Consider the following 27,425-nt stretch of genomic DNA (forward strand, 5'->3'; position numbering starts at 1 on the left):
CATGGAATTTGACCCCTGTTTGAGGGCACATAGCTCTGTGCATACATTCACCTAGAAACTACATTCAAATTTAAAATGTAGTCAAAAGTGTCTAGATTCACCATGTGAAAAATCAAATTCCCACATTGGGTATTTGTTTGAGAACTGGAATTTTCCTCCTGACTCTGCTCGGGACCACGTGACCTAGCAGCCATACCGCTGCCTCAGAAGGTCCTACAAACATTAAAAAAAATGCATCCTTTTGTAGCTACCAGCTTCTAGTAACTCAGATATGGCACCTTGAGAGCATTAAATCAATCAGCGCGCCGTAAAACGAACTGTTGCCACGTCTTGCTGCGTGACGTCACGGATTTCTGTCCCTGCTGCAATTCAAACTCGATTTTCTCCAAAATCCTTGAACAGAATCTCACTAAAATACACTTGTATATCATTGAAAGTGTCCCGGTTCCAACAAGCCCGAATACAATAACATCAAGTGGGTCAGATGTGCTTGTGAACATGGGAGGGTCATGTGAAGGAAGCTTGATCTCAAGAAGTCCTATTAGAGTTCCAGGAACTCAACCAAGAACCAGAATCAAAGCTGAGCAGCTCACCAATGCAGCTGCAAACATGTGATAAGGTAAAGAACTACTGGAATCTCTTTGGCTTGTCATTTAGTAACTTCAGTATTAAGAAAATGACTTGCACCTGGGCAGCTCTGCCATCCGGGAGGAGCTCGGAGTAGAGTCGCTGCTCCTCCGCGTTGAGAGGAGCCAGATGGGGTGGCTTGGGCATCTAGTCAGGATGCCCCCTGGACGCCTCCCTGGTGAGGTGTTCAGGGCATGTCCCTCCGGTAGGAGACCCCCGGGGAGACCCAGGACACGTTGGAGAGACTCTTGACTGGCCTGGGAACGCCTGGGTATCCCTCCGGATGAGCTGGAGGAGGTAGCTGGGGAGAGGGAAGTCTGGGCTTCTCTCCTTAGGCTGCTGCCCCCGCGACCCGACCCCGGATAAGCGGTAGAGAATGGATGGATGGATGGACTTTCACCTGTACATTTCTTCAGTTCTGAACCACAAAGCTAAAAGACAAACTGGATCCCTTTTGTTGAAGGCGCTAACATGAGGACAGCAGCAGGCTCCTGCTGTCCTGTCCTGGTATGCAGATGAGGCTCCTTGGGCCTAAGGCAGGCATGGGCAAACTACGGCCCGGGGGCCACACGCGGCCCGTTAAACGTTTTAATCCGGCCAGCCAAACTTGAAAAATTAAATGAATAAACCTTGTTAATGTTAAATTTTCACTGCAATTCTGGTGTTTTCCCACTAGAAAAAAGACAGTCAGGAGGAGAGTGATGGTGATATCCTGAAGGATAACAGAACTTTCAGTGCTTTAAAATAGAAATCGTTATTAATTTTTTTTTAAAAGGCACATTTTATTCATTTGATTTTAAGTGTTTTAAGACTCATTCCAAAGTCAGATATTTTGTTGTAATGCTTCTCTTCATTTTCATTTGAAATTGAAGCACATGTTTTCTCCATATCCCAAGATGTGTATTTTTTCTCCAATGAGGTGAGGTTACCAAAGCACTCCATCCATCCATCTGCTCCTGGTCCGGCCCCTTTATCAAATGTTAGAACCCATTGTGGCCCACGAATCAAAATGTTTGCCCACCCCTGGCCTAAGGGATGGTTCTCAGCCAGCTCCTCTGTGCAGTACCTGAGCAGATAAACACAGAACACAATGTGTGAATCTCAAATAAAGACAGGCGTGCACGTGAGGCCTGAGCTGTGCACACCACCGTTTATACAGCAGCGGTGATTCAATGCTGTTGACAAGCAGCCGACTGGAGCTGGTTCATGTTAACCTGTTGGACCAGTCAGTTCCAGTAAAGCAGTTCAGCCTGTTCTTGTAACGTGCAGACACACGTGCACGGCTGCTGGCCCTGCCCCCCACCAATAAGGCCCTGTCCCCAACACGTTTATAACCTCTTAACTAACTAGTAGCTTTACCTCACTTTTGCTGTCTAGGACCCCAGCAGCACCTGCCCCGTTGGTCTCCTGTTAGCGTGTGTGCATGTGTGTGATAAGACCGTCAGCTCCGAGGGTGTGTTCTTTCGTCTTCCAGATACTCCTCCAGCTCTGTGAGCCTCCTGGGCCCCTTCAGCTCGTGGTCCATGGCGGGCTAGTGCAGGTGTGTTTAGGACCCGTCTCCATCTGCAAAGTGGGCAAAAGGGGATGCTGAAAACACTCTGTGATCTTCTCAGGCTTCTGCTCTGTGGTCATCAAACCTCTTCAGAGTTGGAGGCAGCTGCTCGCAGGAACAGTGGCTGCTGATCGTTGGGACAAGACCAAGGAGTCTATTTAGAACCCTTAGCGTCACCTGACCTTTGCTAATGAGGACACAGAGTCGTGACCCCAACACGTTGAGGGGTCTATTTCAGGTTTAGTAGGAAACGCCAATATTCTCTTTTAAATGATTCTGTGCACAAAATGCTGGTTAAATATGATCTCTGGTGCTCCAGAAAGACTCAGTGCTCACGTGCACTGGGCTGCATCTTTATCATATCTGACCATAACTTTTGCACCTTAGTGCCTCACTCAGGCTAATGGACCCAGAAATATCTCTCCTGTGTGAGTCCACACAACTATGACCTTTGACCCTCATCTGGTGAGGCCCTGACCTACTGATAGCCCCCCGATCGTGTCTCTTGAACCCCCCCAAGGAGAGTTAAATGCAGATCAGGCATACTACTGCCCCAGCGCTGCTGCAGAGGCCTCATGACTGCTGAAAACACAACACTTTCCACAGGAAGTGCTCACTCACACTTTCCAAGGCTGTGAAAACAACAGCAACGGATGAGAGGAGGGTGAGGATTCCTGGGCGCTGGCACCACCGGCCCGGTCCCTAAGCCGGTTATAGGGCCACTGGTGTCTGTGGGCTGTGTTGGGAGGGTGGAGGTGAAAGGGCAGCAGGTATTGTGAGGAGAGATGGGAGGAGACCATGACTCAGTGGGGTGACAGAGGCCAGAGGACAGAGTCTTAAAAGTAGAGATGGAGTCAGCCTCCAGTACCTGGACAGGGAGCTGGTTCCACAGCAGGGGGCCTTGGTAGCTAAATGCTTGGCCCCCCATTCTACCTCTAGAGACTCTGGGACCACAAGTAGACCAGCATTCTGAGAGCGGAGCGTATAATATTATATCAGTGAAGGACGGCAGACCCGGTCACCTATTACAACTTCCAGAATGAAGTTGTAAAATGCAAATAGAGTGAACGAGTAAGAGTATATCGAATTGTCAGCAAATAATTCTCAAGAGCTTCAAGAAGAACCAACCATGTTGCATTACTACCACTAATAATACCCAGCTAGAACTACGGCCACAAGAGTTCTCCTGTACCGTCTACATCGGTCTAATGTCAAATGAACCGATCTGCTGAACAAATGAAAAGCTTCCTTTTAATATCTTGAGGATAATATAGAGCGACCCCCTTACTGGAGGGGGGATATCATGGGACTCCTCACCTGCTCTAGTCCGAGATGACATTTCCCTCCATGAAAATGTGAAGCCACAACAGAGACAGACGATCGTTGAATCTCTTGTTTCCCCACTTGGAAGTTTAGACCAGTTCTGTTTAGGCTCAGTTCCAACACTCAAGAAGTGTTTCTTGTTTTACTTTTGGCGAATCTCCTTTTGCACACATCAGTCAACACTCACCTGTTGTCTCAGGTTCAGACTGACAGACAGATGTTGGATGAGTGTGAAGGACCTGTCCTCTGATGTGTCGCTCACATGTGTGTTAAACCGCAGCGCAGTCCGCCCATCACACATGCCGGTAAATGACCAGCATGGACCCTCTCAGGATGTTGGGTAATGTCTGGATTCTTTGCATCGTCAGGCCGAACGTCTGCTAGAGCAATTGTCTCAAATGTCAACAACATCCAAGAGAGAGAGGGAGAGAACTGGAATGCTGAGGTGGGGGGGGGGGCGGTTTTCCGACAACGCGCACATAAACATGCTGACTGTGGGTCAGCAGGAGAGTGAAGAAAGAGGGTGATGGTGGATTCCTGTGACATAATATTTAATACTTTGAATCAACTGTAAAAATCCATCGGAAGGAATATGAAGATGCTCTTGATTCTTGGTTTTAGCCCCACCAGCTTCAGGGGTTAGCTTCACCTAACCTGAGAACCTGTTTCCAAGCCAACATATCTGCATATCTGTTGCCTGAATGAAGGTGTTGGAGACAGGTGGGTTCTTTCAGGAGCTCTGGGACAAAGTTTCAAAGAGCAAGTAACACAACACTAACCCTTAACACATTTATGTCAGGAAGCTACAGCACTAGCAGCAGTGCTAGCAAACTTGAATAGATGTTGATGATGATGTCACAACAAGTGTAGCCCGAATGGACGTGTCTGGCAGGTAAACAGCCTTTTCCACACCAACTAGAAGTAACAAGATGATCTGTAATGTGACTTCCTGTCAAAACACATCAAAGGAAATGATACCAGAGAGTCGACTGAAAAAACTTAAATGTTCTACCAAAGTTTGCTTATTCAGATGGTGTAAAACGTGTGGGAGAACATTCCAACACAAACGGCAACAATTTATATAAAGGTTACAAGTTTAGTGATGTGGAATTTCTCCACAAGTATCAAGGTAGGTAGAGAGATATTGGGTGAAACTGCTAGCTAGAGTGACAAATCATTAGCATCATTCCATCATCATTTATGGAAAGTATGACATGTAGGAGGATAGCAAACTCTACTGAAGCATATATAATCTGTTCTGAATGAAGCAATATGCCATCAAATTGTGGCCGTGCTTGTCCAAGTGAACAGCTTCTACGTAGCGACAATAATATTAGCCAAATGCTAACACCAGCTGACATTGTTCTCTTCCACCTGCCGGACAGCTGACTTATTCAGTTCCTGCTTGACCTTGGTTAGCAACCCCTACGCTGGCTCCGTTGCCATAGCTACAGTGACAGGAGCTTTAATTTAGCTATTATTTTAGTTCGGTTGTGTGAAGGAGGAAATATCTGTAAAAATATAATTTTGGAATGACAATGTATGCAAAAAACCCCCAAAAGAACGAAGAAAAGACTGATGCCGTTGCTGTTGCTCCTGCTACTCTGGTAGTCGTGTACCGTGAACAGGGCGTAACTTTACCAGATCACCAGCAGGTTCACAAGCCAAGAACAACGCTAGTGATCACATACTTCACTCTGGCCTCCATAAACCCGTCATTAAAGCGAAAATCCCTTATTCCCTATATTACATATTATTCCTTTCTAAATACTAAACATCATAAAATCACTTTTGCAAAGCTAAAACCTCTCGATGCCGACCTGCTCTGCTCTACCCAGCCCCACTGAGACGGTTGTCCTTGCAGGCCAGTGGGACATGGAACAAGCCTTTCGGATCAATGGTGGAAAGTAAAAGAACTCTGGGTTATTTGCCAGCTCTCTGGAGTACTGCCGGTCAATAAACCAAGCGATGATTTTCCCTCAGCTCTGACTCTAAATCCAGCGAGAAGACGCAGGACATATTTCCACAGTAAACTCTCTGCCCGACTCAGATGCTGCCAAGCTTTCCAAAAGTACATTTTGCACCCCTGAACGCACTTAAACCAACCTTCATTATCAGTTTTCATCTGATTCATGCTATGGAAACAATGTGTGCCAGCAGTTGGCCCAACGTGACATTAAATGGTCCAACTTTTCCATCTGCTGGAGGTTTTTCTGTGTTCTGACATCAGAAATTTAGGATTTCAGCCATCAGCTCCTGTGTTGTGCAGCAGTTCCTCCTGTGCAAATTTATTATTAGTATTACTGGCATATATATTCATATATATGCATTCATATATATGGCTCTGAATACCTGTGTGTGTGTGTGTGTGTGTGTGTGTATGTGTGTGTGCGTGTGTGTGTCTGTGTGTGTGTGCATGTGCGTGTGCGTGTCTTGGCCCTAAAGCTTTGGATTTGCCAGCTCGACACCTTTACTTTTGTCTGATTTAGTATTTTCATAGATTAGATTATAGATGGAATAAACCAGATGGCTGACTGGTGGATTTCCCAGTATCTCACTGGCCTGAGGAGGCACTCTGGACCTGAGAAGTTGGGGACTGTAAATAAGAAAGGTGCTGGCCGACAGTAGGGAAACTCCGATAAATGAGCAGCAGCTCATCGTTTGGTCCTTTGGGGTAGAACGCTGACCAAGAAGTTGGCAATGGAGCAGGCCCGTATGCAAGGAGGTGGAGCTTATAGTCCCTCTAAAATTCAAGCCTGTCAAACTCAGTCGTCAAGGGTCACGATCCTGCCGGGTTTTCTATCCCACTGAATGCATTTTCAGCCTGGTAGGATAGAAAACCCAGCAGGATCGTGGCCCTCGAGGACTGGGTTTGACACATGTGCGACAGGGAGCCAGGGAAGGGTAGCTAAGACTGGAACAGTCAGCTCGCACTTCCTGGTTCTGGTTAATAGATGAGTAGAAGAGTTTGGGGACATCAGTGGTTTTCTTTGGAGCCTGAGATAAAGGCACATCCCTGTGTTTTATATTTATATTAAATGATCTCACTTTAGCAATATGCCATCTAATGATGCCTGTGTCACCACATGAATCTGGGACTCAAACTAAGGTCTGGATCCACTTTAAAGCCCAAAGTTGTGGCTTCAGATGTAATCATGGGAGCAAGAACGCGGACAGGATCTATGTGTTTCAGAACCAAATAACGGGTTTTTGTGTTATCTTTGTTAAGCTAAGAGGTTGCTGAACTAGCTGCTCTGTACAAGGAGCTGATTAGTGATGGGATTTATCGCTGTGGTTTGACTGTTGTCTGCGTAACGATGGAAACATACATTTGACTTTCTAATGATGCCACCAAGTGCAGAATAGCAAAGGACCAAGGTAGCTGTCTTGTGAAGCTCCATAGGCGTTAATAACTCAGCTGTGGGACTCCAAAACTTTCGCTTAGTGTCAGAAAAGGCTGGCGTGCAAATGAAGCCAGACTCCACATCTGTGCTGTCCAGACAGTTTAATTTCCCTTCTTACGTCACAGACGCGCTGCAGGAAAAGCAGTTAGAAACACCAGCGGAACGAGGTGTGAGGTGCTCGGAACAAAGGGGGCCTTTCAGAGTCATGTCAGACGTGAGCACATTTCACCATAACCTCTGAGCTAACCACACAAATGTGCTATTGTGGTGCCGAATGTATGGACGACATGTGTTTACTGTCAGGCAGGTTTTTGCGTTTTCAGGACATTTATCATGGCGGTGAGCATCACTGGGAACTGTGGGATGAGCCTCCCTCACTGTCTAGACCGTCTCAGGGCCCTGTTTCTCCTCTCCTGCTGGACCTATGGGCTCGAGTCATAATGCAGCTTTCAGTTGGCTGTGCAGCGTCAACTGGTCTGCTGCTCCCATTAAGGCTAAAAATACGCTGCCCAGCATCCAAAACGCTGCATTCACCGTGTTATGGCAGGCGCCTCGAACGTAACAAAGAAAACCAAATTTTTTGCAAATTTATAGTAGGTAGATCTTCTTGACTTTGTCATTTGAAAAGTAGCTTGCATGCTGAAAAAGTGTGGGCACCCCTGATCTAGAGTGATCATGTGATCTAATCTATCCCTAAGAGGTTCAGGACCAAACACCATGACCTCAGTTTTTCCTTAAGTTAAGGAGGAGGAAATTTGAAGACATCCAGGACTTTATGTCTTTAAGACAGGTCTGAAGCTTAACTAACTGCTCTGTCTTCTCTGGTTTCATGGATAAATAGAGCTGAGTGTCATCAGCATAACAATGAAAATTTATCCTATGCTGCCGAATAATGTTTCCTAAGGGAACGCCATTGACATGAGCAAACTAGTATCTATCTGATAGCAAACTGGTATCTATCTGGTCAATCTGGGAAAAAACACCTCCTCTTCCTGAATTCCCCAGAGACGGAATGCCCATCATGCATCATCCGTGTTAAACTTTGTTGAACGCAACAATGCAGATGAATCTGTTTAAAAGGTGGGACAACAGCAAGTTAACAGCAGTGTTTATAGTCACTCAGCCAATCTGGCTGCATTTAAAGAGCCAGAGAGAGCCAGAAATATTAACCCTAATATTCACTTCATCATGTTGTTTGACAGGGTTTCGCCCAAAGGCTTTGAGTGAAGTAAATACTTGTTGAGCATGTGAGGCCGGGGGGGTTTGGCAGAACCTCTGTGGAGTGTCTGAGAGGAACCAGCACTGGGACTGAACAAAGAGCTCTGGCTTTAAAAAGAAATGGAAACCAAATTGTCCAACAGCAGAAGAGACAGCGAGTTCTCAGTGGTTATTGTGGCACATTGGTACTAACCACTGTGTGTGTGTGTGTGTGTGTGTGTGTGTGAGAGAGAGAGAGAGAGAGAGAGAGAGAGAGAGAGAGAGAGAGAGAGAGAAGAACTGAAAACCCTAATTAAATCTAACTGGGCTACGTCAGGATTATTAGAGCAAATGGAAGAAAAGCAGGAATGTGTGAAGCAGCTGAGCTCAGCATCTCAGCCAGTTCCAGTAAAGAACCTGAGAAGAAGAGAACTATTGATGTTTCTCAGCACCCTGATTGGGTGAATCCGGAGGAGAAGGTCTGGTTTCGCACTCTGATTCAGGTCATCCCAACGGAGCTGCGCTACCTCTGTACTGGCTCTGTGCTGGTCAGCCATGCTCTTCCACACCAAACTCCCCATCAGTGCCCTGTTGGGACAGAAGAGGTCCTCCAACAAACTGTTCCTGTACATCTGGAAGTGTAGTGGCCATTCTTGGTTGGGGTACTCGGTGCGCAGAAGCATTTAGCTAAATCTAACATCCCATCGTGTTGGGCCTGAACTTTGGAGTGTGAGGAAGGAGAGGATGAGCAAAGCACCCCTAGCACCCATATTAGCAAATTATAGGCCTATATCAAACCTTCCTTTTATCTCTAAAATTCTTGAGAAGGTGGTGGTGACTCAGTTACTGGAGCACCTGCAGAGGAACAGCCTGTTTGAGATGTTTCAGTCAGGCTTGAGAGCTCATCACAGCACAGAAACAGCACTTCTTAAAGTTACTAATGATCTTCTCATAGCTTCAGATGGACTGGTCTCTATGCTGGTTCTGCTGGACCTCAGTGCTGCTTTTGATACAGTTGATCACAGCATCCTGTTACAGAGACTGGAACATATGATTGGAATTAAAGGGACAGCACTAGACTGATTTAGATCGTATTTATCAGATGGATATCAGTTTGCTCATGTCCATGGTGTTCCCTCTTCATACAGTAGGGTTAGCCATGGCGTTCCACAAGGTTCTGTACTTGGACCAATCCTTTTCACCTTGTACATGCTTTCATTAGGAAACATTATTCGGCAGCATGAAATAAATTTTCATTGTTATGCTGATGACACTCAGCTATATCTATCCATGAAACCAGAGGAGACAGAGAAGTTAGTGAAGCTCCAGACCTGTCTTAAAGACATAAAGTCCTGCATGTCTTCAAATTTCCTCCTCCTTAACTCAGGAAAAACTGAGGTCATGATGTTTGGTCCTGAACCTCTCAGGGATAGATTAGATCACATTATCACTCTAGATGGTATCTCCTTAGCGTCTAGTCTCTCTCTGAGGAATCTAGGAGTAATTTTTGACCAAAATCACTCCTTCAACTCACACATTAAAACAGTCTCTAGAAGTGCCTTTTTTCACCTGAGAAACATTGCAAAGATCAGGAAGCTACTGACGCGGCATGATGCTGAAAAGTTTGTCCAGCATTTGTTACTTCCAGGCTGGACTATTGTAATTCTTTATTATCAGGGTGTCCAAACAACTCTTTAAGAAGCCTCCAGCTGATCCAAAATGCAGCAGCCACAGTTCTGACAGGTATTGACAAAAGAGATCACATAAGTCCTGTACTGGCGTCTCTTCATTGGCTGCCCATTAAATTTGGAATAATTTCTAAAATTCTTATTCTGACCTACAAAGTCCTCAGAGGCCTAGCTCCATCCTACGTGGAGGAGCTAGTGACTAATGACACCTTATCATCCAAATAGACCGCTTCGCTCTCAGAATGCTAGTCTACTTGCGGTCCCCAGAGTCTCTAGAGGTAGAATGGGGGGCCGTGTATTTAGCTGCCAAGGCCCCGCTGCTGTGGAACCAGCTCCCTGTCCAGGTACGGGAGGCTGACTCCATCTCTACTTTTAACATTAGACTTAAAACCTTCCTCTTTGAAAATGCTTATTATGACTATGTAGTTCCAGTTACTATTATAGACAGATAAATTATCATACTTAGGGGGTCGTCTAATCATTAGGTTAACATCTTAGTTACGCTGCTATAGGCCGAGGCTTGCATGGTCCAGAAACATGATCACCTGACAGGCCTCTGTCACCCCACTGGGTCATGGTCTCCTCTGCTCGCCTCTGCTCTCCTCTGCTCTCCTGACGTTGCCCAGTTGAATTTAATTAGGGTTTTCAGTTCTTCTCTCTTTCTCCAAGTAGACCAGTGATGTTATTTCTTGTGTAGTTTTTCTGCCCCCCCCCCCACTCTGCATTCATCTACAGGTATCGCCGCCTTCATAAGCTGTATGCTGACTTACTGCCATCCGACCCCACTGACCCACTCAACCCGACTCTACCAACAGCATTTTTTAGTTCATATAATGTATTTCTATATTCTATCTATTCTCTCCTCTACCTGTCCTCCCCCTTCTCCTCTCTCTACCCAGCCGGCCATCAGCAGGAGGGACCCCCTACATGAGCCTGGTCCTGCTCAAGGTTTCTTCCTGTTAAAGGGGAGTTTTTCCTTGCAACTGTTGTTTGTTGGGGGTCAGGCCCTGGGATTTTACAGTATAAAACGCCAGAAACAATTCTGATTGTAACAGATAAATAAAGATCGATTGATTGATTCACTTAAGATCAACACAGCGTTCTGGAGGAAGCCACGCCCCTCTGGCTGCCGACACAAATCTGAACACAGCACCATTTCCCAATCTAAGGTCCATTTCTCTCAAAGATTGTTTCCAAACTGTGAGGCATCTCATGATCTTCGCAGGACCTGTGAGTGTGAGAGAGGCTGGACCTTCCCCTCTGAAAGAGCAGACCACCTTTAAAAGCCCTCCAGCCATCCAGCCTTCAGGGTCACATGACTCAGCAGAGTGTGTGACTGTGGCCAATATAAAGGTTGGACTGTTCTTTTGGCATTAGGGGCATAGGGGGGCTTTTAGAGTGGCTTAGGGAGGAACGCTGAATGAGCGTTTCCTAAAGCTCTGCACTGATCTACTTTCAGAACCGACGCACTTGTGTCAGCGCTCTCAGCTAAGGTTGGGGCCACACAGCTTAAAATGATTTCTGGGTCCTGACAGATGTCCAGAAGATTCATACATGACACCAAAGCAGGGACGCCTCCTTTAGAGACTGCGCTTGTGCCTCACAGTCTTTAGAACTGGATCTCCTGAATTTTTACTGGTGGGGGACAAACGGGCTGCTGGTTCCAATAGGGGGGGCCACAGTGTTCAACCAAAGAGAAAAGAAAACCTCATACAAACAAACGGGAGCTTTAAAAGAAAAAACAGCTTTCTCAAGAAAACAGGCTGCACATTTAGCGCTGTTAGCTTAACAATGCAGCAAAGATGTCCAACACAAACATTATCAGCCAGGGACAGACTATGAACACCAGAAGTCTACTTCACTACAGAATAAAAGCCCCAGGGCCAAACAAGAAGTTTGGTTATTACATCTGAACTGTGCCTGCTTCAGCAGAGCGAAGGATGACCTCACTTCCTTTTGGCTGTGCTCTGTTTATCCTTGTGCAAAGTAGCTGATGCGCTAACATTTCTGAAACCCAATCAGCTGACAGAGGTAAAGAAAGAAGGACATGATGGAAATGGACCACTGGTGGAAGAGATGTCTGTCTCTTGGTTAGGGGAGCAAGCATCTAGGACAGAGGTGGTGAGGAAAAATTAAACCAGTCTTTGGTTAGTGTCATGGGTTGTAGTGAACTGCCGGACCTGCAGAACATGGCTGAAGGTGGAGGAGAAGTTCTGAGTTTGACATCACTGAAAAGCGGTTTCACGTGAGCTTCAATGTTACACGCTGCAAAGGACTCAAAAGTGCTCGTCCGTCTTCCCCAGCTCTGTTTACACAAATATAATCTTGGATCAAGCTCCAGTCTGGACTCTTAAAGGCTGTGGCTGCTGCTGCTTGGGTGGCTTCATGTCTGGCTGTGTTGTCTACATGGTCCAAGACAGGCCCCTTACGTTACAGGCAGCAAAGGGGGAAGTCCAGTATTCAATGAAAAGTAGCAAGTAGCATTTGCTCTTTGTCCCTCGTGTCCCACTCTTGATTACATTTAGATCCTCTGGTCTTTCCCCACATCTGTGTGATGTTTCTGAGCCTCGTTTGAAACTTTTGTGCTGCCTGATGGACAGAAACCGCCGGGATTGTGTGTTCCAGCCATTAGCTTGGCCAAGACAAAAGCAAGACTAAATGAGTCATTTGTAATTCCTCTTGCCAAACTGGTTTATTATGAAGGCCTATAGAAGTCCATGTTGCGCATCAAGAGCAGGTTTAGGATCCTGAAAAAGATTAGATTTATGATGGCACAGATGAGGCCACACAGTGAATGAGCAAGCAGCACCATCTTTTTGGAGCCTTTCTCAACACGCCTTTCACACCCGATCGGAGTTTGTTGCAAACCAAAATTCCAGAACTGGGAAGGTCACCGACAACCGACAACTACAACCTTTCATTTGTGTTGATCTAATCACACCAGAAGAGCTGCAGTCTTGGTAGAAGTTCCCGTCATTTCCATCGCTTTGCTTCAAACCCCTGGACGGCTTCACGTACACATGGTTCAGCTTCTGAGCTGATCCTGGATATACACAGAGCTCTTTCTGACATCAACAGCATGTGTGGGAATAAACATGAGGATAACAAGTGGTTCCTCATCGCAGTGGCTCCTTCAGCACCCTCCCCTGCATCCAGGGGGGCTTGAGCGGCAGCAGCACTCCTCTGGATAACTCAGAAATGCAGCTTCAAAAGGGGGCGTCTAATCCACGTTTTATTTCCAGAGTACTTGGCTCCTGTCTACAGCAGTTAAAAAACAACCTGGACCCCCACCCCATACCCTACAACCACCCCCACCCCTCCCCCCATCCCCTTTCGCCCGCTTGATCAGAATCCAGTGGAAAGTATCCGGTATGTCAAAAATGTAACATATGCGTTTTTGCATTTATAGAAATCTACGGTTGACCAGCACTAGGCGCATCATTAAGGCTCTGTGTAGCGCTATAGCTACATGTGTGCTGGGCCTCCAATATAATGAACACGGGTGTCTAGAGGTGACTGTCGCCAGTAGGTAGTGCTACATGTACGACTCAGTCGGGACTCATGGACTTGTTCATTGTTTCAGTAATTGTCACGAATACTTGGCTCAAGGTAGCCATGACATACAAATGGGGAGACCAACGATGAGGATTTTCAACCCAACATAACATTTATTAAAGAACCCAGTGGAATATAAAACAGAAAAGTCCAAATAGTCACAAAGAGGGAAACTCCAAACTCCTGCGGCCGTGACAAGCTCCGGGCTCATCTGACGAACTCCACTGCAGCACACCAGAGAGGACGAGAGGGGCCCTCCTCGACGCTCTCCAGACAGGTTTTATACCTGGTCCCGTCAGGCAGCCAATCCCAGCAGATGGGCCACAGGTGAGCAGGTGAACATGCTGGGTCGACTGGAAACGCTTGGCACTCCCCCTGCAGGTCAGCCAGGGAATTGCTCTTCCAGCCAGCCCCGACAACAGTGAGGCACGACAGAGCCGTCACAGTAATAGTCATAAAAACCTTGTGCAAAATTTAGGATGTCTTATTTTGGGGGTTTTAGTATCAGATCAGAACCTGATATTGGCAAAACTAATTTGAAGGGACATCTATGTAATTACCGCCGCACCTCCCCAAACCACAAATGCGCCTTCCCATCCCAACAGGAGTGATGTCAGCCCAGGTGTTCCCCTGCAGCCAGATGAAACAGACCTGTTCTGACTCATGGATAAACCTGAGACAACGTCTCGAGCGCCACACGCAACAGGCTGGACGAGTCCACACGAACACACTGCAGGTCGAATCTGGTCGCAAACTCAGATAAAAGAAGACAAAACACTTTTGTCTTGTAACTGTGAATCAGGGACTCGTGCTGGTGTTGTCCTTTAGTCCCATCCAGATTAGCATTTTGGGTTTGTTTCACCGGTGGCACAGTGACAGAAATGAATATTGTAAATACTGTATGAACTCTGCTGCCTGGCTGCTGCTGTTAACTAGCGACACTTCAAGTGTCTCTGTGTTAGTTTGGCCTCTGACTCGACTCGCTGACGCCATGTTATCCGATGTTTCTGTGAACAGCCCCGTAGACATCAAAGGTGTCGCTGTTTCCTGCTTCCTCATCTCGTCCACGGGAGGAAAAACCATCATGAGCACCAATAATTCAGTCCAACATGAGCGTGTCTATAGAATAACGAGTGTTTGAGCTGAGCAAAAACCTGTTGATCTAAAGGAACCTGTTTGGCCTCTAGCCTATGAAGCTAACAGCAGTTTCGCAGGTTTGCCCTCTCACCCACATTTCTGGCTCCTTTCTTGAAAGTTGATTACATCTTTTCTGTCCCTTTATCTGTACATGGCAGTATAGCTGGTCTTTACAATACACGCAAAACAAATGCCACATAGAAGCAAGAAATTAAAAGAATGCACAACCTATCTTGGGAACAGAGGAAAAGCTTTGGGAATTTTTGTTAATCAGAGGGCATCATGGAAATCCTGGGGGGGTTCCATAATCATAAATTACAGTGGTAGGGAAGATGGTTCTTCCAATGGTTCTTCCAACCTCAAGGTCAAAGAGTCGTTCCAGCAGTTGGTTGCACGAGGCAGGAAACAACCTCTGTTATCAGTGTACCATCAAAACCTGGTTGACAGGGAGAGAATGTCTTTGGTTGCCTGACATAGTTGCTTTGGGACTGATATCGATCAATCAATCAATCGATCTTTATTTATATAGCGTCTGTTCTCGGCGCTATATAGAATCCCAGGGCCTATCCCCCAACAAGCAAGAGTGGCAAGGAAAAACTCCCCTTTAACAGGAAGAAACCTTGAGCAGGACCAGGCTCATGTAAGGGGACCCTCCTGCTGATGGCCAGCTGGGTAGAGAGAGAGGAGAAGGGGGGAGGACAGGTAGAGGATAGGTAGGAGAGGAGAGGAGAGGAGAGGAGAGGAGAGGAGAGGAGAGGAGAGGAGAGGAGAGGAGAGGAGAGGAGAGGAGAGGAGAGGAGAGAATAGGCATAGATCATAGAAAATACATACAGAAATACATTATATTAAGTCGAGTAAGCTGCTGGTACAGTCAAGTTGAGTGGGTCAGCAAGGTCGGAGGTCAGTATGCAGCTCTGAAGGCGGCAATAGCTGTAGATGAATACAGTTATTGAAGGGGGGGCAGAAAAACTACACAAGAAATAATGTCACTAGTCTACTTGATGAGGAGGAGAGGAGAGGAGAGGAGAGGAGAGGAGAGGAGAGGAGAGGAGAGGAGAGGAGAGGAGAGGAGAGGATACCATTTCCCAGTGGGGTGACAGAGACCTGTCAGGTGAATAACTAAGATGTTAACCTAATGATTAGACGACCCCCTAATTATGATAATTTGTCTGTCTATGATAGTAATTGGGACTACAGAATTAGTGACTATGAGCTTTTTCAAAGAGGTAGGTTTTAAGTCTGATCTTAAAAGTAGCGATAGAGTCAGCCTCCCGTACCTGGACAGGGAGCTGGTTCCATAGCAGGGGCATAGCAAAATAGCAGCATTTTGGATCACCTGGAGGCTTCTTAAAGAGTTGTTTGGACACCCTGATAATAAAGAATTACAATAGTCCAGCCTGGACGTGACAAATGCATGGACTAATTTTTCAGCATCATGGTGGGTCAGTAGTTTCCTGATCTTTGTGATGTTCCTCAGGTAAACAAAGACACTTCTAAAGACTATTTTAATGTGTGAGTTGAAGGAGAGATTTTGATCAAAAGTTACTCCACGATTCCTCACAGAGAGACTAGATGTGAGATACCATCTAGAGTGACCATGTGATCTAATCTATCCCTGAGAGGTTCAGGACCAAACACCATGAGTTAAGGAGGTGGAAATTTGAAGACATCCAAGACTTTATGTCTTTAAGACAGGTCTGAAGCTTCACTAACTGCTCGATGACTAGTTACCCAACAGGAGTTGTTTTCTTTTAATACAACCTAAAAATTACATGAGATATTGAGCAACTGTTGATATCCAAAAATTACTTTTAGATTTTAAAAAAGTGTGGAACAATTTTTTGGTTTTCATCAAATGTTCAGTTTTTGTTTAAAACTCTATGGCAGGGGTCCCCAAACTACGGCCCGTGGGCCGGATACGGCCCGCCTCCACATTTGTTCCACCCCTGAACAATACCAGAAAGGATTTTGATTTTTTTCATATATTTGTATTTGTATTTGATAATAAAGTCAGACTTTAGAGACTGCTCATATGAATCATTTAAGTAAGAGATTCTGCTCTAAGCTGAACTTGGACCTGTTAAGATTGTGCACGGCACAACAGAAAGTTTAGGTTCCATGGACTTTTTTTATGTGAAGAAACCAGAGAGGGTTATTTGGTTATTATTTTTTTCATTATTAGTGTTATTATTTCTTTCCTGACTTTTGGTCTGTGAACAATCCAGAAAGGGTTATTTGATTGTGCTTTCTTGAAAACAATAAATTTTTTCGTTTACGTTTGCAATCCTCACACTTTTTCTGTTACAAACTGACCCCGGCCCCTTATCAAAGAAGGGAAAAGTTATGTGGCCCTCACAGAAAAAAGGTTGGGGACCCCTGCTCTATGGTGTTGAAAGTCTCTCTGGCAGGAACCAACTGGGATGTGTGGAGGGTTTTTTTCTGTCCTGCAACAGGCAACAGGCCAAGGCTGGTCCTGGTATCAAGTATTGTCCTTCCCTATCAGTGTTTGGGTGTGGCCATCCCTCGGTGCTCTGCAGCTCGGCCTGACTCCCCTAGCCTGAAGGAGATTACATGAGCTCATTCATACCGTTCATCTGATCTAAACACTGACATGCTGTTTCACATTGGAGTGTTGCTGGGGGTAGGAGGAGGAGGAGGCTGACATAATCAGCATTACCTGGACTTCACTGAGTCACATGCAGCTCAGATTAAGTCTCTGAAAACCTAACTCCTGAACTCTAATGCTAACCCGAACTGCAATCCTAAACCTAACCCTGACCCCAATCATGACCCTGAACCCAAATAACAACCCGAACCGCAATCCTAAACCTAACTCTAAATCTAACCCTCAAACTGACCCTGATCCCAACCCCAACCCCAACTCAAACTCTAACTCTGAACCCCATCCCCCACCCCAACCCTAACCCTGTTTTGGACACAGTGTTGTACTCAATGATTTTATGTTTATAAGGGAACTGACGAGGAATACAGCATTGATAGCATTGACAGGGTAGTGTTGACAGGGCGTGAGCAGCAGGGTGGACGTGTTTCCACACATGTGGACGTGTCGGACGTGCAGCCAAGCGTTCCCAGCAGGTTAATCTCTGCTCCATCTCGGCAGCTGCGTCACCTCACAGGTTGAGAGGGCAGGTGTGGCGCCTTTATAGCACTTTGTGAGGCATTCAGGAGCAGCCCTACTTGTCCTCTTCAGTCTCTCAACAACAGGTCAAATGCCATCTCCAAAAGAAAGAGGACAGTAAACAGTGGGATCTGATCGGACTTAACCATCTTCTGTACTTTCGTCAAATCGATCTCCAAATGATGTGCTAGCTGCTAGCTTCTAGCTGCTCCCTGAATTTTGTGAAAATGGCCCATCTGTGGAGGCAGGGTCGCAAAAGTCAAACAAACAGTTTCCACCGAAACACAACGGACCATGTTCCAGCCAATCACTGACCAGATGTTTAGAGGAGGGGGAGGGGCTTAGCACGTGTAGGGATACAGATATAAAAGTAGTCCCCGATCAGGTGGAGTTAACTCAGCCATGTCAGCGACGTTAGCCCAGCAAAGAGCTACGTTTGATTTTGATGTGCATGAATGAGACTTGGGGAAACATTTGGGACATCCATGCGAGCTTCCAAGTACATAGTTTATGGGTATGGACACACACACAGCTCACAAGTGTTCTTGTAAATGTACACAGATGTCTCTGCCAGACAGCCAGATTCTTTAATGTCTGAAAAACCTGACCCCCTCGTGACCCCGGCCTGATTCATGTGGCTACCTCAGCGGCCCACAGAAAAAAACACATGTGCATGCAGTTGATACTCCTCACATGTGTGGGGTGTGTGTGTGTGTGTGTGTGTGTGGGGGGGGGGGGGGGGGGGGGGGGTTGCTAAGCACAAAAGAGCCTTTGTCTTTCAGTAGAACCGCAGGTAAATCATCCAACCCATCTGTGGGGCTGCAGTGTTGGGATTAAGTGTGTGTGAGTGTGTGTTCCCATGTGAAAAAGACATACATGTGCACAGACACACATTGGAGAAAGAGTGTTTGGGAAAAGGGGACTTTCTATATGATTGTTCAATTAAATGTGGGGATGTCATTTTTCATCAAATTCGACCTCTTCTTCAGTGTTGATGAGGGGTCCCCTGATGCTTGAGGTGCTCCAGAATGTGGGCTCCATGTAGAATGTGGGGCGCCTGTGCTGAGAACACTCTCAATCAGCAAATCAAAGTTTGTGCACGTGATTCTAAAGAAATGTTGTTGGGCCTATGACTGCGGAACCAATGACCTCTGACCAGAGGTGAGTCCTGCTGGTCTGGATGGCCACAGACACACACGCATAAACACACACACACACACACACAGAACTGCACACACACACACTGCTGTAAGTATTTAGTATCAGCAGGAGGGTCCCCCTACATGAGCGTGGTCCTGCTCAAGGTTTCTTCCTGTTAAAAGGGAGTTTTTCCTTGCCACTGTTGCTTGTTTGGGGTTAGGCCCTGGGATTCTGGAAAGTGCCTAGAAACAATTTTGATTGTAAAACACGCTACATAAATAAAAATTGATTGATTGATTGAGTATTTACTCAGTTAAGCCTTCCTGTTCCTGTGACACATGTGTCCTATTTCGAGTACTGTAAAAGAGTCCCGCCCACTCAGCAGTTATCGCTGTTATCATCACGGTCACTGATTTACAGAGTTGCAGAGTCCTGGTGAGTTTCAAAGTGCTACACCTGGGGGGGACAGTAGTTCAAATTAGTCTGCATAATTCAGATTATTATTTTTACCAACGATAGCTTCCATAAAGCTATCACACACACACACACACACACACACACAGGAATGACCCTCGTATGAGCCCTGGCGTTAAGAAGTCGGCCTTATGCTGCCAACACAGACAGACTTCAAGTGCTTCATCTTTCAGATCAGCCGTTGTGAGCAAATTGAATGTTGAGGCCATTTAAAAGGCACCAAATCTGCGTCTGACTGTGTTTCTCATCGATGACGAGACAAGAACCAGTTCCAGGGGATTTGGGCGGGGAAAGGCATGGGAGGATCGGGGTCTGGCCGACCGCCCAGGCTGACTGGCCGGGTTTTCTTTTCTACCCGTACAGATTCAGCTCGCGGGGTTGCGGCCAGGTGACGTGACATGGTTTCCCTGACGCCGCATACACATGACGAAGAGGTTTGTTGTAGAGGTCAGACAAAGTTCCTGCTGTGGGTCCATCTTCGTGTGGTGGATAATCAGCTGTGGTCACAGCAACACGTTCTGGGCCATGGGGGCTGGCTTGCATCAGTTGAGGAGACTTTCCTTTGTTCTGCTGGAACTGGGTGACTGGCACCTGGAGGGCTGGTTTTTATCTCGGCTAACGCAAACAGCAGCGGGTCAGTTCTAAAGTGGCAGACAGCTTAACACCAGCTCAGATAACAAAACACATCCTGCCTGGTGACACAGAATAACAAAACCATTTCTTGTGAATGATGGTTTGCAGTGACGCACCAGCGGACCTGGATCTAGGGTCCTAAGCGGGTGTTCTGTTTGCATAATGCTCTGTGACAGTGTGGATGCGTGTAGCAGCTATTTAAAGGTGAAGTTCTGGTGGCATCACCCAAACACGTCACAACTGCAACCGGACGTAAGGATTCACAGATGTGGAGTCCTTGGAGGTAGGTGAGGGCCAGAATCCAAGATAGTTCCCAGTACATATAAACAATGTCCAATGCTCCTGTGTCCTACCAGCATCTGAGGATAATGGGCACATAAAAGAACCAGCACTCTCCCTGCACTATTTTTTGGCTCTGATGTGGCACCAAAGGGCAGAAATCAGCGAACGGCAAAGCCCAGGAACAGGATTTTGCTGTGAAAGTTCATATGGCTCCTATTGAGGATGTGGTTCCCTGAGAAGGTCTCACCCACAGCTGTGTTGCCTGTCTGCTAATATCACGGTGAGAAGAACTGCCAGGCATTGTTTCTTTTATGCTCTGGCTGGTTGGGTACCCACAGAATCACCAATCCAGAGTGTGCTTTACAGCATTAGGTGGAAATAAATAGCATGACAGTGACTAAAGAAGCTTCAACAGCTTCATCTTGTAACAGGTCATGGTTGGTGGTTATTCAGCGTTCGGTAACACTCCATCTGTGTCATCTGCAGCTGATTTGAGGAGAGTTTGACTCTCAGAACAGCTCCAAAGTAAAGACGGGGGGTCCCCTCTGCTTCAAAGAGAGGCTCAGACTGAAGCCGTCTGGATTTCTGAGGATCTCTCCTGAGTCTGGAAGCTCACAAGATGGTTTTTAGCTCCGTAACCAGAGACAGAATGTTTGGAATTTGTTCATTTCTGTTTTGTTGTGAAGCCCATTCTCATGCTTTGGTGCAGATGCTGAGAGGAGAGTGTCTCTGTTAGCCTGTCCAACATGGGACTTCAAAAGAGGAGGATGATTCAGGGCTGCAGACGAGTCCACCTGGGTTCCTGCTTTTGCTTCTGATAAAATCAATTTATCCTCATTTGTACAGTGTCTGTTACAATCAAAAAGAGCCTCTAGGAGCTTCAGAGAAACCAAGGGCCCAAGCCCCAACATGTAACAGTGGCGGGACGAAACCTTGAGCAGGACCAGGCTCATATGGTGGGGGGGATCCTGCTGTTGGGTTAGGGTTAGAATACAGACAGAAACAGGAGAGAATAGAAATACAACCTGTATGCAAGTACATTAGCTGCACTGACTCTCTCTCTCTCACCCTTCCCCCCACACACTCACACTCTTTCCTCTCCTCTGAGTCACTTTTCTACTCTCCCAGAGCTGACGAGCTCCGCTCTGCAGCAGCAACGCTCCTCCAGTTTCAGCAGTAAATTTTCTTGACTGGTGGGGGTTCATGGGTGAAATAAAACCCTCAAGGCACTCAGACAGGAAGTGCTTTAATCACAGCTTCCTGTTCTGCCTTGTTTTGTCTGCGGGACAGTAATGCCTTCAACAGCTGTTGCGAGATGTCGACCGTGAACAGGCTCAATGTTGGAGTCGCGGGTCAACTCTGCTTCACGTTACACACAGCAACCTGCACTGTGGCAGCAAAGCTCAGATTTCACTGATCCAGGTCACTGCAGGATGGAGGTCTAACTCCCCCAAAGGTCTGAGCCTGACGCAACAGCTCTGTGTTCGTCTCTGGTGCAGCTTTTGTCTCTTCTTCATGTGCATTCACTTTAATTGTCAAGTGGATTCTTGCCCAACGTGATTGATCCAGCGAGCGACCAGGGTCACAAGGCCAGTCTTAAGGCCTTGGCTACACAATGTTGCATTTCTGACAGCTGAAAACTTGTTTAAAATAAGAACAAGTGGAGGCAAAGAGGACCAGAATCAAAGCTTGCGGACATTGTTTCATTTCTGGTGATGTCACAGAAGACAAGGGGCCATGTATTCTTCCTGACTGTGAGGAAGGACCCTCAGGTTTTTCATTTAAGGCCCCTCATGACTGCTAATGTGGCCTTCAGCTTGGACTCCCATTATCTGCCCACTGAGTGCTCTTTTATTTTATCTGCTCTATCTTTTGTTTGGTCTTCAGCCTCCTACCACGTTACAACAACAAGCCCTTTATCACTGATGAAAATCAGAACTTGAGGCAAGACAGACGGGACAATAGACGTGTTGTTGAGTGAGACATGAGCTCACTAGCAGGCGTGTTTCTCCCCATAAACTGGTTTTGTGCCATATGAAATTTCTCCATGTTGCTAATGCTCCATTGCAGGTATGCAAAGAGCCGCTGTGGAGCGGAGTTGAAGGTGAATCCCCATTTAACTGACCGGTTTTCCTACATTTGTCTGTGTTAATGAAACTGTGTTTCATCCAGGAAGTTCTTGATTTCCTCAGAGGTGGTCATCTTTGCTCAACATTCAGAGTGGTGATCCTCACTCAAAATCAACCAATCAATCAAATTTAGAGGCCAAAATGCCTCAGAGGGCTTTGTGAGACAAACAACTCGTCAAACCTCAAAGAATTCACCATGGACAGCCTGTGTGAGGAGTAGATTGTGATGTTATTTCTTGTGTAGTTTTTCTGCCCCCCCCCCCCTTCTATTCATCTACAGGTATTGCCACCTTCATAGTTGTATCCTGACCTACTGACCTCCGACCCCACTGACCCACTCAACTGACCCACCGGCAGTTTATTATAAATAATTTAATTAATGTATTTCTATGATCTCTGCCTATTCTCTCCTCTACCTGTCCTTCTCCCCCTTCCATTCTCTGTCTACCCAGCCGGCCATCAGCAGGAGGGTCCCCCTACATGAGCCTGGTCCTGCTCAAAGTTTCTTCCTGTTAAAGGGGAGTTTTTCTTTGCCACTGTTGCTTGTTGGGGGTTAGGCCCTGGGATTCTGTAAAGCGCCAAGAAACAATTTTGATTGTAACAGACGCTATATAAAGATTGATTGATTGATTGATTGATTGATTGATTGATTGATTGATTGATTGATTGAATGATTATTATAAAATCTAGGAAGCTACACTGGACTAATGTGGTCTCTGTTCCTGGTTCTAGTCAGCACACAAGCAGCTGCATTCTGGTTCAGCTGGAGAGACTTTAATGACTTCTTCGGCTTCACTTTGGGACAGGACGTTACTAATTGTAGCGACACTGTGCAGGTGATTAAAGGTGGACCTTGAGACATGATTATTAGTGTATGAAGACAGATCCTGAGAGAAGACACCCAGGTTCCTTCCAGTAGTCCTGGGGGCAGCTTAATGCCACTCAGCAAGGCTTTATCAGTAGAGAACATGTTCCTCACGTGTTTTAGGCATAGTGTGAGAACTTTGATTTTATCTGAGGCAGGCTGTAGCTTCAGGAGTCCATGTGGTTACCCTCACATAAAGGCTAACAGTTTGCCAGCTCATATTTCTGCCTGCTGCACATGACAGACTGATCACTTGGGATGGAGGGTGGTATACCAGACTCCAGAGGCTCCTTATAGCAGGGACACCTGTACAAACAGGTCCTTGAGAATCAAAGTGCACTGCACTAACTGGTGAACAAGCGGCTCAGCTTTCACAATGACCGCACCAGCCTCCTATCTGCAGGAAGAAAAGGAGAGGATGGTGTGTCATAATTGGGGAAAACTGGGAGGAGACCAGGAGGTGGATATCAAGTTGGGACGTTTCCCATCCCTCACAGGTAAAGAGACAGGTGTGTTCTGTTTATATCCAAGCAGCTGATGACCTCCTGCTTTCTGTGAAGACAGAATTAGCTGTTCACATTCCCAGAAACCAGCAAAGTAAAAATGTCAGAGCTCTGAGACGCTGTTGACACAGCAGGTGAGCATGCAGGTAGAGGCTCTGTGACGTGCGCTTTTCTTAGTAACCACCAGTCGTTAACAAACAAAGGACGCCTGCCACACTGGAAGTGGAAAACTCCACCCTCTGGTATTCCAGAGGTATACCGGAGGTGCCCAGTTTTCCTATCCCACCAGGTAGACATCGCTTTCACCTGGGATCTCCGGTTCCTTGAAGGAAGTGTTTTCTGCCTGGTAGGACAGAAGACCTGACTCCACTGTGGCCCCCGAGGACTGGATTTGGGCACCCCGAAGTTCCTCCTATGCTGATGGACAGAGAAGAAATGAACAGCGACGGCTTTTTCCATAATTCAGATAAGAAATTTCATCCACAACAACCTAATCCGGTACAGCATAATTTTCATCCTTCCAAAGCATTAAACTGGAAGCTTTGCTCTCAGTATATGAACGAAGCTTGTGATCAGATAAGAGACCCTTTTTAACACCAATTTCAAACAGAGTCAGTTTGTTCCCACTTCCTTTCATTTCTCTCACAGACGGATTCAAGCTCATTTGAGCTAAATTCCAAGAGTCAGTCATGACTCATGCACCTGTTGTCTCTTGACTCCAGCGAAACATTAATGTGAACTTAACAACATGAGTGAGTCAAGTCTTTACAAATATCTAGAAGAGATTCTGATCTAGAAACATCAGAAGGTGAACGAGGACCCATTTCAGCCAGGATCATGTCCCTTCAGGCCCGTTAGTCTCCACTTCCTTCCCAGCTAATGGGACTCTTTAAACACTATGTCTTCACTTATGCCGTCACTTCAGAGATCAAGTGGTTTAGGTGAGGTTGTCAAGAGACAAAGAGCTCATTGTTCAGAGCGGTCCTTTAGATCCAGGCTCAACAGGAGGACCCCTTGCGGTAGTAGCAGAAGCAGGCAGGTTTGGGGTGCTGAAGGGTGGGTCTGCATGTTAGCTTTTTAACTCCTTTACATTCACTTCTTACAGTGTTGACAACTCGGGTGAATCGACCAGCATTGACCACGGACGGGTGGTTTTGGTAATGGCGCAACTATTTCAACCTTGAGCTCCAATGGATCCTCGTAAAAGTGTACTCCATAATACAGACCCTCCGAAGAGGTCTGGGAGAGGTGGTGGAAGAGGAGCTGTCACTGAAGCTTGAAAGACAAGGCGGGGGTCTCCTTCACGTGACGCATGCAGAAGCAGGATGGTACACAGACGTGACACAAGTACAACAGTTAAGATGCATCAGTCATACCTCCCTCCCTCCCTCCTACAGACACCTTTTTATCACGTAACACCTGATAATAAACATGTATGCTGATGACTCAGGGATTTTATTCTGCGGGGGTTTGGGCAGAGACAACAAATAGAGAACACGTCATCTCCAGTAACGGAACAACGGTTCAACACGCCACAAAACAACCTCAGTAATGAAGAAAACCTGGGGAAGGATCTGTCTTCAATCAACCAACCAATCAATCAATCAATCAATCAACCAATCAATCAATCAATCAATCAATCAATCAATCAATCAATCAATCTTTGTTTATACAGCGTCTTTTACAATCAAAATTGTTTCAAGGCGCTTTCCAGAATCCCAGGGCCTAACCCCAGACAAGTAACAGTGGCAAGGAAAAACTCCCCTTTAACAGGAGGAAACCTTGAGCAGGACCAGGCTCATGTCGGGGGACCCTCCTGCTGATGGCTGGCTGGGTAGAGAGAGAGGAGAGGGGGGAGGACAGGTAGAGGATCGAATAGAGAGGAGAGGAGAGGAGAGGAGAGGAGAGGAGAGGAGAGGAGAGGAGAGGAGAGGAGAGGAGAGGAGAGGAGAGGAGAGGAGAGGAAACCATGACCCAGTGGGGTGACAGAGGCCTGTCAGGTGATCATATTTCCGTACCCCGGCAGCCTTGGCCTATAGCAGCATAGCTAAGATGTTAACCTAATGATTAATCGACCCCCTTAGTATGATAATTTGTCTGTCTATAATAGTAACTGGAACTACAGAATTAGTGACAAGCTTTTTCAAAGAGGTAGGTTTTAAGCCTAATCTTAAAAGTAGAGATGGAGTCAGCTTCCCGTACCTGGACAGGGAGCTGGTTCCATAGCAGGGGGGCCTGGTAGCTAAATGCTCGGCCCCCCATTCTACCCCTAGAAACTCTGGGGACCACAAGTAGACCAGCATGTCTTCTGAACTCTTACCTAAAACTCAGTCTTCACCTCTCCACCTCTGACCTGGACCACTTGACCCCTACAGCTGCTGTGAGTCTGATGCTTCCTGCAAACCTGAGCATGAGGTCTTTAAATTGGTTTCAACACTAGCTGCATGTTTGGGCTACTTACACTTCCTGTTAGCTGCAGCAGCAGTTAGCCTGAGTCATTCAGCATGTCACCATGGCCCAGCTGTAGACCAAATGGTTAGTCTCCTTGTCCTGGTTAAAAGCATAACGGTCGAACTCTGGTTGTAAAATATGTTACAGTGAAACATTGCCTCCAAAAACAGTGAATAGTACATTAATGACAAGTCACAAATGGCTACTAGACTTTTAAATATGCAAGTATGTCTTCAGTTGGACTTACTCGGCTCAACACATTGATCCACTCTTATAAAAAAAAATAGTCCAATTTAAATAAGGCCTGTGCCAAAAAAGCAGCTTGAATTAATGTTGAGTTTAAATTTGCTGACTGAGTTAAAGCCACAACTACAGCCAGAGGAGCGCACACCTTTCAAAACCACCACAGTTAAGGTTAACTGATCCATAACTAAAGATTAGGACTTCAGAAACATCTATAAAAACATCTGTTATCAGCTTGCTCACACATGTTCTGTGACCATCACTGACAGACCATCAGTTGCACTGAGAGCACTGGAATGAAAACCAGCTCTGACTGGGAGGGTTATATTCGTCCTGACACAGTGATGAGACTCTGACTCAAGGTTGGTCTTTGTTGGACCTAGGCCAGCCAGATTAGGCCGGCCTTGTCTTACCTGCTGAATACGTTCAGCAGGCTTTGGCGGACACATTGTCCTTCAGGTTTTAATGATGTCTCCATGGAGACAAGCACATACTTTCAATAAAAGGACACAACATCACTTTGATGTAGGAGAGCCGAGCAGCAGCCTGCAGACAGACGAGAGCTTGAACATACATGTCAGTCACCTCTTCCACTTAGAAGTGGGAAGAAGAGACAGAAGAGAGTGACTGCAGGTCCTGGGTGAATGAGCCGCTGTGTGACGGCTCCACTGTTTTGTCTAAGAAGCCCACTGTTGCATTCATCTGAGGAGGGGGCAGGTCCAGAGGTGGAGCGACGAGGGGCCCCAGCACGTGTTCCGTCATCTCTCCCAGGCACTTGGGACCACCACAGTAACAGGACACACGACCGCAGCTAATCCCACCTCTGCTTCTGTATTTAGAGCTGAGAGAAAGAAAAGAAGGCGGAGGTGCCGCAACACGGTCTCTGGCTTAAGTGTTCCCTCTCTGGGTGTGACAAACACAGGCTGGAGATCAGGCTGCGGGATCAGTGTTGATCTGAACTGATAATTATGATGAGACCACACAGTGAGAGAAAGCAGCTCTGAGGGGAGGGACTACCGCGGGCCAGTCTAGGACTGGATTCTGTGTGGTCTCCAGAAGCTCCATATTCTCACGTTTGCCACT

General features: G+C 46.5%; 1 long non-coding RNA gene across 1 annotated transcript; it reads right to left on the reverse strand.

The window, feature by feature from the left end:
• Window positions 1-23,408: 23,408 nt before the first annotated feature.
• LOC115246663 (uncharacterized) lies at window positions 23,409-26,680 on the reverse strand. Its single transcript, XR_003885757.1, has 6 exons — window positions 26,586-26,680; window positions 26,110-26,198; window positions 25,969-26,052; window positions 23,955-24,065; window positions 23,641-23,697; window positions 23,409-23,542 (listed from the first exon to the last, which is right to left on the reverse strand). It is a non-coding gene; the product is annotated as an uncharacterized lncRNA (long non-coding RNA).
• Between the last annotated feature and the right edge of the window lie 745 nt (window positions 26,681-27,425).

The sequence above is a fragment of the Takifugu rubripes genome, chromosome 18 (genome assembly GCF_901000725.2).
Source record: "Takifugu rubripes chromosome 18, fTakRub1.2, whole genome shotgun sequence".
Classification (NCBI taxonomy): domain Eukaryota; kingdom Metazoa; phylum Chordata; class Actinopteri; order Tetraodontiformes; family Tetraodontidae; genus Takifugu; species Takifugu rubripes.